An 11,317-nucleotide genomic window follows, 5' to 3' on the forward strand; every position below is an offset into this window, starting at 1 on the left:
CTAGCTAATGTAAATAATGATAATAAACCTGCAAGGGAAAGAGAAAACATGCTGGCGAGGCAAAAGCATTTCAACTGAGGCCTGTAGTCAAGTATACTTTAGTTAAGTATTTAATGTGCACTTTCAAATATATGCAAGCTTTTAAATTTAAAATAACTGCAAAATGTGATCAAAAGAATACATGTTTACATATGCAAATAGGTCTTGAAGTGTAAATGTAAAACATGAATAAAGAAATACGTGTTCATGTTTAAATTAAATGATCATGCACATGAGTATATAAATCACTAATTTCTTCAGTGAATACATATCATTGATGCATTTAATTGGTTCACACACGTGAAAAAGTCACGACACACAGTGAATATAATTTAAGTGCAGCATATAATTACATCTCTGTGATCTGTAAGGGTAGAGACAGATTACGCTGCTCCACCACATGAGTCATCTTTTCTAGCTATACATCAGCTGGTTCCATGGTGTAATGGTTAGCACTCTGGACTTTGAATCCAGCGATCCGAGTTCAAATCTCGGTGGAACCTGTCCCTTTTGGAAGTAGTGCATTTCTTATAGTTTCAAAAGACAACATTTTGGTTTTACCGGACTATCCGGAGGTGGGCTTTGCATAATGAAATATATCACTTAATAAGGGTAAATATACTACTATTGTAGTTTCAAAGACAGTCGTCCTGTGTCCCTTCACATGTGGTTGCTGTTATATTGCCGCTTTGCTTTTTTTCTTTCACAGTTTCATGCTGAATTATCATTGCGCTACTCTTTTTCCATGTTAGCTCCCACTTAGTTTTTTAATTTAGCCATCCATGCCTTGCTGCATGAAAAAATATCTTTTGTAGACAGCCCTCAATGCTGTACACCTCCCATCATGCGGGCAGAACTCAGCAAAGTTTAACATAAAGGAGGACAAGAAAAGGGACATGGATTAATTGAACAGAGAAATCCACATAAATGTGAAGTGATTGAAAAAATAGCAAAATGTCACTAAAGTGAAGTTATGGCTTCCAAAATCAGTGAGTTAAAACTTCAGTGAATCCGAAGACGTTCCTCCCATACATGTGTTCCTGTTTAAATTAAATATTAATGCACACGTGTATATAAATCACTAGTTTCTACAGTGAATACATTTCATTGATGCATTTAAATGGTTAACACGTGAAAAAAGTGACAGCACACAGTGAATACAACATAAGTGCAGTATATAATTACATCTCTGTGATGTGTGAGGGTGGAGTCACATGACACTGCTCCACCACATAAATCATCTGTTCCAAATATAAGTCAGCTGGTTCCATGGTGTAATGGTTAGCACTCTGGACTTTGAATCCAGCGATCCGAGATCAAATCTCGGTGGAACCTTCCCTTTTGGAAGTGGTGACAGTATTTTCGTTTTTACCTGAATATCCAGGGGTGAGCTTTGCATAATTATATATATGACTTAATAAGGGTAAATATACTTTTGTTGCGTCAAAGACAGTCATCCCGTGTCCCTTCTCATGTGGTTGCTTTCATATTGCTGCTTTGCTTTTTTTATTTCAGTTCAAAGTAGAGTCATGGCTTTCCGAAGTAGTGGATTAGCACTCCAATGTGTCCGCAGAAGTTTGTCTGAGAAACTGAAGAGGTCCACGATGACACTTCCACTGTGATGGGATTACCTGCTGAAATATTTACAGCTTCCAGGAGCTTCTATACACACAGCAACTTTGGAAGGAGTTGCATTTATAATGAAAGCTCCAGCCCTTCATACCCGGGGTGGCATTTTGCGTGTTGTGAGTGAGTGCTCTGCCTGACCAACAAATGTGTGATTCTCATTTGCAATGAGTGAGACACGAGCTTGCTGGATATAAGAAGTTAAGAATCTGGAGCGGAGCACTGGGCCCTAACATCTAATCTCTTATTTAAGTCGTCAAAGATTTTTCCCCATTGCTCGTATGGACCTTTGTTAGCTGACGCGAAGCATTGAAAGGGAGAAAAATCAACATTACATCTCTAACCTATGGACCCAATGTGACCTCACAATAACAATAGATATCACTGAATATGGTTAAAGAGTTTTATTTTGGTCTGCCAATCAATCTAGTATATTTCCAAACCAAAAATACGTTCAGTAATGCAGCAATGCAAAAGCTAAGATGAAAAACCTCAGTAGGTTAAAGCGCATCAAAATGACACATGGAATTGCAATAATCACAATTGTATAAACACAGAAGAAAGCAAACAGGTGTTACATAAATATACTTAGGAAAGGACGTTTCTCTTCTCTAAACATAAATCAAATATAGGGTTACCTATCAAGAGTCTCTAAAACAGGAGCACAGAAGACAAAGTCAGCATGATTAGACTTCAGTAAAATTGCGAAAACAAAAGGAAATAAGGGGGGGATTTACTAGGTTTTTACACCATGATTACATCACAAAAGTGACGCAGATTGGTGCCAATTCTATTTTTCATGATTTACTTTCCAGCGCTTAACTTGTTTAGTGCTGGAATATAACGTGAAAGTAATGCAAAGGAGCTCATAGCGCTGTTTTGCATTACTTAGCGCCCGGGGGCGTACCATGGGTGGAGCATGGGCGTTCCCAAGCAACCACCCAAGGTTTCTGATGCTAAACCCAATTTACTAAACAAAGTAGACTGCTTTTAGGGTCAGAAAACTGCGCCATTTTAAAATAGGCAGAAAGTAGGAGAAATGCTTTTGTTTCTCCTTCTTTTTCCGACTTTGCATGTGTTGGAAAACGAGGCAGCATCTGTGAGGCCTGCCCAAATAACATGACTACATTTGTCCTTCATTGGGAACCAAACACCCAATTGTAGCGCCTGACTCTCAGAGGGTAGCGTTGCAGAGCAGTCTGAGGCTTACTCAAGGGAGGTGGTGTGGGCTAGTAATCGCCATTTGCAGGTGCACAAAAATAACACTCAATAATTGATTGTCCAGTCTGTACTTTGCTTCATAAAAGTAAGAGTACATTTATTAAACACACACACCACTCAATACTATGCACCAATTTACAAATATACATAAGCTGTTGGAATTACTTTGTGACATTGCATAACATCTCCACCCCTCCCGCAGGGGGGGTGGGGTCTAGTACCACCACTCCCATGTATGCACATCAACTTGCCCCCAATGCTGTTAGTTGAACATAACCTGGAGCGAGGGCCCTGCGCACTGGCACCATCCCAGTGGCGACCCACCCCATTACCTCAACAAGCATTAAAAAGGGGTAAACCTGCCTTGTTGACACATGACCCTGACTGAGCATCTCCTACTGACCATAAAGTATGCACCTCTATATCTTAAGGGCTAGCAGTCTGGGGTCTTCACCTAAGCGCAGCAGCAAGAATACATGTTTACGCACACTTTAGAATGACAGTACTCATCACCTTGGTTGATCATTTGAATGCATTGCAATTACAGTCCCTAAAGGCATCACAGATGAAATCACAGGATTGCGCATATACAGCCAGACACCCTAGCAGGACTGTCTGGCAAAATAGCCCCACTTGGCTTATGACATCTCCTTACACATGTGACTTACAGTCCCTTCAAAAGAAGTACTCCTGGCAACTACACTTCTCCTGCAGTGTGCCTCTTCACTTTAAAAGGAATCACAGGTAAAAGCATGGGATTACATAAATACAGCCAGACCCCCTAGCAGGAAGGTCCAGCAACATAACTCCATTTAGCTTAACATCACCTTACACAGGCACTTCACTTTACACATGTGACTTTCAGTCCACCTAAAAAGAAATAACCAATAGTAAATGCATTTTGGTGCAATTACACCACTTCACCTCCAGGGGATGCCCTTCTCCAGACATCCCCCAACTCAGCCCTTCACTCCGTGATACACTTCATAGTACACCCTCAGCTGTAGAACATAAGTTCCAGCCTAGAAGGTGTTAAAGGCTGGCTAAGCCCTTGAGAGGTTATTCTTTCAGATGCCCCGTGAAACTTAGGGGTGGACTGTTCTTCTCTATGCTGGGGGAGACTGCGGTGCTACTGCAGCCCCCCTGCACCCCTTTTCACACGTGAGGGTGACCCCCTCCTCTGGGGGCCAACAGGCACCAAAATGGCAGATTTCTTCCTGCTGGGGGGGGGGGAGACTGGGCCTCTCCAACAGCTCCCCCAGCACCTGCTCCTGCAGCCCCCCTGCAACCCTTTTCACGCGTGAGGGTGACCCCCTCCTCTGGGGGCCACCAGGCACCAAAACGGCAGATTTCCAAATGCCTGGCGACGCATTAAGGGGCGCTTCATGCTCCTCTTTACCAGCCCCCGCCACTAGGAACACTCTCCTCTGCTCTCTGGGACTCTGAGAGCGTAGATTCAGCAGTGTGCTGTCTTCACTGGCTCCCTGCGCCAGCCTTTCGCCAGGCTCTCTTTCTGGGCCCCTCTTGTCCCTGCGCAGAGGCCCCTGTTTCTGTGCATCAGTCCTGGGCTCTTCTTCTGGTGCTGATAGGGTCCTGGGGGCAGTCAGGGGGTCTCTCCTTCCAACTGCCCATTGCGCCAGGCTCCAGCACCTTCAGCCGCAGCCGAGCACACACCCCAGAGAGCTTCTCTTCCTGTGCAGGCACTTTTTAAAAATTGAGTAGGGGGCTGGCAGGAAGTCTCTGTTGGTCCTATCAAACAACGACACATCACGTCCCTGCCCCTGCTCCCTCCTTCTTGTCCAGCCTCTGGGTTTGTTAAAAATGGTGTCATCCAGTGACTCTGAAGCCCCTTTCGCCCACGCTGCCTTCCCTCCTTGGTGCAGCCTGGTGCCTGGCACCCAGTGACAGCTGCTGATGGATGAGCCTGTAGCCCCTCCCATCTTCTCTTCGTGGAGAGGAGGCCCTAACTTGTGGAAGAAAGGTTATCAATCCCTCCAGCTTAGGGCAGCCCTCAGCCTGGGTCTGGTCATGGCTGGCTCACAGAAATATGACAGTTCTGGATGACCCAAAAGCAGTACAAATATGACTTTGGACTCTGCAGAATACTTCTTTTCACCTCCAATACAATGGACTTTAGTGCATGTCTGGAAACTGTAGGCCTTGTGGAAGTTAATTTAGCCATGGGCCCCACATTCCCTTAGGGAAATAATGAAGTGAAAACACAGTAAAACACACTGAGTTTCCCTGGCATGTTTCTTTCCAGCGTATAAAGCCTATTCCATATCACCATCCAATACTGCATAAGTCCTGCCACACCATTCACTTTGTAGCTGCTCCTGGACTGCGCACGCTAGGAATCTCCCCTGCGCAGCCCGTACACGTGTGCACACGCATGTACACATGTGTCTGCATGTAACCAGCCCGGTGTCCCTTACTCCAGCTGCTGCGCAGTGGCCTGGTCAAGCCAGGGGAACACCAGTAAAATCCCCATGCAGTCTCTTACATCTTGAGTTCACTGTGGGTGAGTCCCAACTTATGAGGCTCCCCCACAGTAAAAGCTCAACAATTAGGTGCTCAAAAATCAAAAAATCCGGGCGGCCCATAGTGTCAGAACCACCTTCTAACAGCATGTGTGCTGCACTGTACAGCACGCATACAAAGAGGGAAGACGTTAGAAGTGCGTCTTAGCATAGCATTTTGTATTGGAAAGGAACCCTTACAGTAAAAAACCTATGCTAGACTCACGGACACACCCTCGCGCAAAGGTGGCTCCGTGGTGCATGGCAGCTGATTTCAGCGCAGGCACTAGGGAGAGGGGAGGAGAGTGCCTTATTTTAGTAAATTAGGTGCTCTCCTCCTCTCTCCTTTCTACACAGCGCAGCACAGCATTTATGGCTGCTGCACTGCGCTGTGTGAAAAAAGTAGAAAATCTCCCCCAAAGGGTGTAGCATAAAGCTTCATACTTGCAAGAATAGGGCAAGCAGAGAGGTTGGTACCTCCCTAAAACCAAATCTCCTCTACCTTCAGCTATGCAAACAATATATAAATAAATCTTTCTCTAGCCAACGTAAATAATAATAATAAACCTGCAAGGGAAAGAGAAAACATGCTGGCGAAGCAAAAGCATTTCAACTGAGGCCTGTAGTCAAGTATACTTTAGTTAAGTATTTAATGTGCACTTTCAAATACATGCAAACTTTTAACTTTAAAATACCTGCAAAGATTTGGTCAAAAGAATACATGTTTACATAGGCAAATAGGTCTTGAAGTGTAAATGTAAAACATGAATAAATAAATACATGTGTTCATGTTTAAATTAAATAATAATGCACATGAGTATATAAATCACTAATTTCTACATTGAATACATTTCATTGATGCATTTAAATGGTTAACACATGTGAATAAAATCACAGCACACAGTGAATATAATGTAAGTGCAGCATATAATTACTAATTACATGTCTGTGATGTGTGAGGGTGGAGTCAAATGACACTGCTCCACCACATAAGTCATCCTTTCCAAATGCAGATCAGCTGGTTCCATGGTGTAATGGTTAGCACTCTGGACTTTGAATCCAGTGATCCGAGTTCAAATCTCGGTGGAACCTTTCCTTTTGGAAATGGTGACAGTATTTTCGTTTTTACCTGAATATCCAGAGGTGAGCTTTGCATAATTATATACATCACTTAATAAGGGTAAATATACTTTTCTTGCTTCAAAGACAGTCGTCCCGTGTCCCTTCTCGTGTAGTTGCTTTCATATTGCTGCTTTGCTTTTTTTATTTCACAGTTTCAAAGTAGAGTCATGGCTTTCCGAAGTACTGGATTAGCACTCCAATGTGTCCGCAGAAGTTTGTCTGAGAAACTGAAGAGGTCCACGATGACACTTCCACTGTGATGGGATTACCTGCTGAAATATTTACAGCTTCCAGGAGCTTCTATACACACAGCAACTTTGGAAGGAGTTGCATTTATAATGAAAGCTCCGGCCCTTCATACCCGGGGTGGCATTTTGTGTGTTGTGAGTGAGTGCTCTGCCCGACCAACAAATGTGTGATTCTCATTTGCAATGAGTGAGACACGAGCTTGCAGGATATAAGAAGTTAAGAATCTGGAGCGGAGCACTGGGCCCTAACACGTAATCTCTTAGTCAAGTCGGCAAAGATTTTCCCCCAATGGTCGTATGGACATTTGTTAGCTGACACGAAGCATTGAAAGGGAAAAAAATCAACACTACATTTCTAACTTATGGAGCCAATGTGACTTCACAATAACAATAGTTAACACTGAATATGGTTAAAGAGTTTTATTTTGGTCTGCCAATCAATCCAGTATATACCCAAACCAAAAATAAGTTCAGTAATGCAGCAATGCAAAAGGTAAGAGGAAAAACCTCAGTAGGTTAAAGCGCAACAAAATGACATGGAATTGCAATAATCACAGTTGTATAAACACAGAGGAAAGCAAACAGGTGATCCATAAATAAACTTAGGAAAGGACGTTTCTCTTCTCTAAACATAAATCAAATATAGGGTCATCTATCAAGAGTCTCTAAAACAGGAGCACAGAAGAAGTCAGCATGATTAGACTTCAGTAAAATTGCGAAAACAAAAGGAAATAAGGGGGAGATTTACTAGGTTTTTACACCATGACTGCATCACAAAAGTGACGCAGATTGGTGCCAATTCTATTTTTCATGATTTACTTTCCAGCGCTTAACTTGTTTAGTGCTGGAATATAACGTGAAAGTAATGCAAAGGAGCTCATAGCGCTGTTTCGCATTACTTAGCGCCCGGGGGCGTACCATGGGTGGAGCATGGGCGTTCCCAAGCAACCACCCAAGGTTTCTGACGCTAAACCCAATTTACTAAACAAAGAGACTGCTTTTAGGGTCAGAAAACTGCGCCATTTCAAAGTAGGCAGACAGTAGGAGAAATGCTTTTGTTTCTCCTTCCTTTTCGGACTTTGCATGTGTGCTGCACTGTACTGCACGCATACAATGAGTGAAGACGTTAGAATGTAGTCTCAGCATAGCATTTTGTATTGGAAAGGAACCCTTACAGTAAAAAACCTATGCTAGACTCACGGAGACACCCTCGCGCAAAGGTGGCTCCGTGGCGCATGGCAGCTGATTTCAGCGCAGGCACTAGGGAGAGGGGAGGAGAGTGCCTTATTTTAGTAAATTAGGAGCTCTCCTCCTCTCTCCTTTCCACACAGCGCAGCACAGCATTTATGGCTGCTGCACTGCGCTGTGTGAAAAAAGTAGAAAATCTACCCCCAAAGGGTTTAGCATAAAGCTTCATACTTGCAAGAATAGGGCAAGCAGAGAGGTCGGTACCTCTCTAACACCAAATCTCCTCCACCTTCAGCTATGCAAACAATATTTAAATAAATCTTTCTCTAGCTAACGTAAATAATAATAATAAACCTGCAAGGGAACGAGAAAAGATGCTGGCGAAGCAAAAGCATTTCAACTGAGGCCTGTAGTCAAGTATACTTTAGTTAAGTATTTAATGTGCACTTTCAAATACATGCAAACTTTTATTAAAATAACTGCAAAATGTGATCAAAAGAATACATGTTTACATATGCAAATAAGTCTTGAAGTGTAAATGTAAAACATGAATAAAGAAATACATGTGTTCATGTTTAAATTAAATAATAATGCACATGAGTATATAAATCACTAATTTCTCAGTGAATACATTGCATTGATGCATTTAATTGGTTCACACACGTGAAAAAGTTATGACACACAGTAAATATAATGTAAGTGCAGTATATAATTACATCTCTGTGATCTGTAAGGGTTTAGCCAGATTACGCTGCTCCACCACATCAGACATCCTTTCCAACTACAGATCAGCTGGTTCCATGGTGTAATGGTTAGCACTCTGGACTTTGAATCCAGCGATCCGAGTTCAAATCTCGGTGCAACCTTTCCTTTTGGAAGTAGTGCATTTCTTATAGTTTCAAAATACAACATTTTGGTTTTACCGGACTATGCGGAGGTGGGCTTTGCATAATGAAATATATCACTTAATAAGGGTAAATATACTACTATTGTTGTTTCAAAGACAGTCGTCCCGTGTCCCTTCTCATGTGGTTGCTGTTATATTGCTGCTTTGCTTTTTTTCTTTCACAGTTTCATGCTGAATTATTATTGCTCTACTCTTTTTACGTTAGCTCCCACTTAGATTTTTAATTTGGCCATCCATGCCTTGCTGCATGAAAAATTATCTTTTTTACACAGCCCTCGATGCTGTACACCTCCCATCATGCGGGCAAACCTCAGCAAAGTTTAACATAAAGGAGGACAAGAAAAGGGACATGAATTAATTGAACAGAGAAATACACATAAATGTGAAGTGATCGAAAAATATAGCAAAATGTCAGTAAAGTAGAGTTATGGCTTCCAAAATCAGTGAGTTAAAACTTCAGTGAATCCGAAGACGTTCCTCCCATACATGTCTTCATCGTTAAGCTAAATATTAATGCACACGTGTACATAAATCACTAGTTTCTATAGTGAATACATTTCATTGATGCATTTAAATGGTTAACACATGTAAATAAAGTTACATTACACAGTGAATATAATGTAAGTGCAGTATATAATTACAACTCTATGATGTGTGAGGGTGGAGCCAAATCACGCTGCTCCACGACATAAGCCATCCTTTCCAACTGCAGATCAGCTGGTTCCATGGTTTAATGGCTAGCATTCTGGGCTTTGAATCCAGTGATCCGAGTTCAAATCCTCTGAACCTGTCCCTTTTGGAAGTGGTGACATTCATTTATTTTTTTAAAGTTTAAAGAGACAACTATTCGGTTTTACCTAAATATATGGAGGTGAGCTTTGCATAATTAAATATGTCATTTAATAAGGGTAAACATACTTTTGTCATTTCAAAGACAGTCGTCCCATATCACAGTTTCATGCGGAATTATCATTGCTCTACTCTTTTTTCCAATTTAGCTCCCACTTAGTTTTTTAGGTCTCGCCTGGCGTTAGCAGCATGCATGCGCTACCCTCGCCATGTGAGTGCCTTCTGCTATCGATATATTTTCCAAACGTATTTAAAGGCCCACCCCTCTTTCCAATTGGCACACGTCATCGTTTATGTTAAATGATGGCGCGTGATTGGAAAGCGGGCTTCTCGGTGACCGCCTTGTCCACTTTTAGGATGGCCCATGTGGACAGGCCGTCGCCATCTTTGTTTCAGGCACAGCGCACACTGCCATGTGCTCATGAAGTCAGCCCTCCATTCCTCTCCACGCCCACCCTGTGCCTCTATTGTGTGATCACTTGAGCAGCGCACTTCAGGAGGAACGAACGCATCAGCCAGGAGCGCCCACCATTATGTTTTGCATTCTTACTGTGAACTCGTTGTTAGGGCACGGTGACGTCATTACAGGGACCTTGATGTTTTTTTGTGATTACTTGAGCAGCGTGCTTCAGGAGGAACTAACGCATCAGCCGGGAGCGTCCACCCTTCTGTTTCGCATTCTTACAGTGAACTATTTGTTATGGCATGGTGACGTCATTACAGGGACCTTGATGTTATTGTGTGATCCCTTGAGCTGTGCGCTTCAGGAAGAACGAACGCATCAGCTGGGAGCACCCACCATTATGCTTCGCATTCTTCGCGTGAGCTCGTTGTTAGGGCACGGTGACGTCATTACAGGGACCTTGATGTTATTGTGTGATCACTTGAGCAGCGCGCTTCAGGAGGAACGAACGCATCAGCCGGGAGAGCTCACAATTATGTTTCGCATTCTTAGCATGAACTCGATGTTTTTTCGTTACTAGATTTGTGCATAAGCAGCTGCTTGAAATGAGGTCACCTTGCCCCATACACTGGGGGTGCTCACTTTACACACTTCCTCTGTTGCCTTCTTCGATATTTGCCTTGTTTGTGGGTTTGGATAGATGGCATTTATCATCTGCTTCTATGTCTTAGCTAAAATGCTTCTTCATTAAGATCGGTTAGTCATGGGAAGTAATTACTATATCTCGCAAAAGTATTGCTTAGAGAAAAAAATATATGCTAATAAAGTCTTACAACAAAAACAGTCCATTAACAAATCAATATGCCAAAACTCCGCAAACGTGCTTGTGGCCGTGCTAAATTATGTAATCAATTAAAGCATTTGCATGTATTGTGTGTGTGTGTGTGTGTGTGTGCGCATCTGTGCTGCCTGACACGCTCTTCGGCAAGGCCCAGTTGTGCTGAGTGAAAGAAGAGCCCCCCCATCCCCTCCCCACTCCATTAAGCAGCCCTGCACCTCCCTTTGTTGGCCTCGCTGCCAACCCTGGTCCGCCCCTTCTGCAGTCTTTGCACCCGTCCCCCGCCCTAGTGAGAAGCGGAGTCTGTCAGTCCTTGCACCCATCCCCCACCCTGGTGAAAAGGGGAGACCGGCATCA

The 11,317-nt window shown here is 43.0% G+C and overlaps 2 non-coding genes across 2 annotated transcripts; both read left to right on the plus strand.

Annotated features, from left to right (window-relative positions):
• Positions 1-470: 470 nt before the first annotated feature.
• Positions 471-542, plus strand: TRNAQ-UUG (transfer RNA glutamine (anticodon UUG)). The gene has a single exon. It is a non-coding gene; the product is annotated as a tRNA-Gln (tRNA).
• A 5,883-nt stretch (positions 543-6,425) lies between these two features.
• TRNAQ-UUG (transfer RNA glutamine (anticodon UUG)) lies at positions 6,426-6,497 on the plus strand. The gene has a single exon. It is a non-coding gene; the product is annotated as a tRNA-Gln (tRNA).
• The last annotated feature ends 4,820 nt before the right edge of the window (positions 6,498-11,317 follow it).

This window comes from Triturus cristatus, chromosome 4_1 (assembly GCF_964204655.1).
Source record: "Triturus cristatus chromosome 4_1, aTriCri1.1, whole genome shotgun sequence".
In the NCBI taxonomy this organism is placed as follows: Eukaryota; Metazoa; Chordata; class Amphibia; order Caudata; family Salamandridae; genus Triturus; species Triturus cristatus.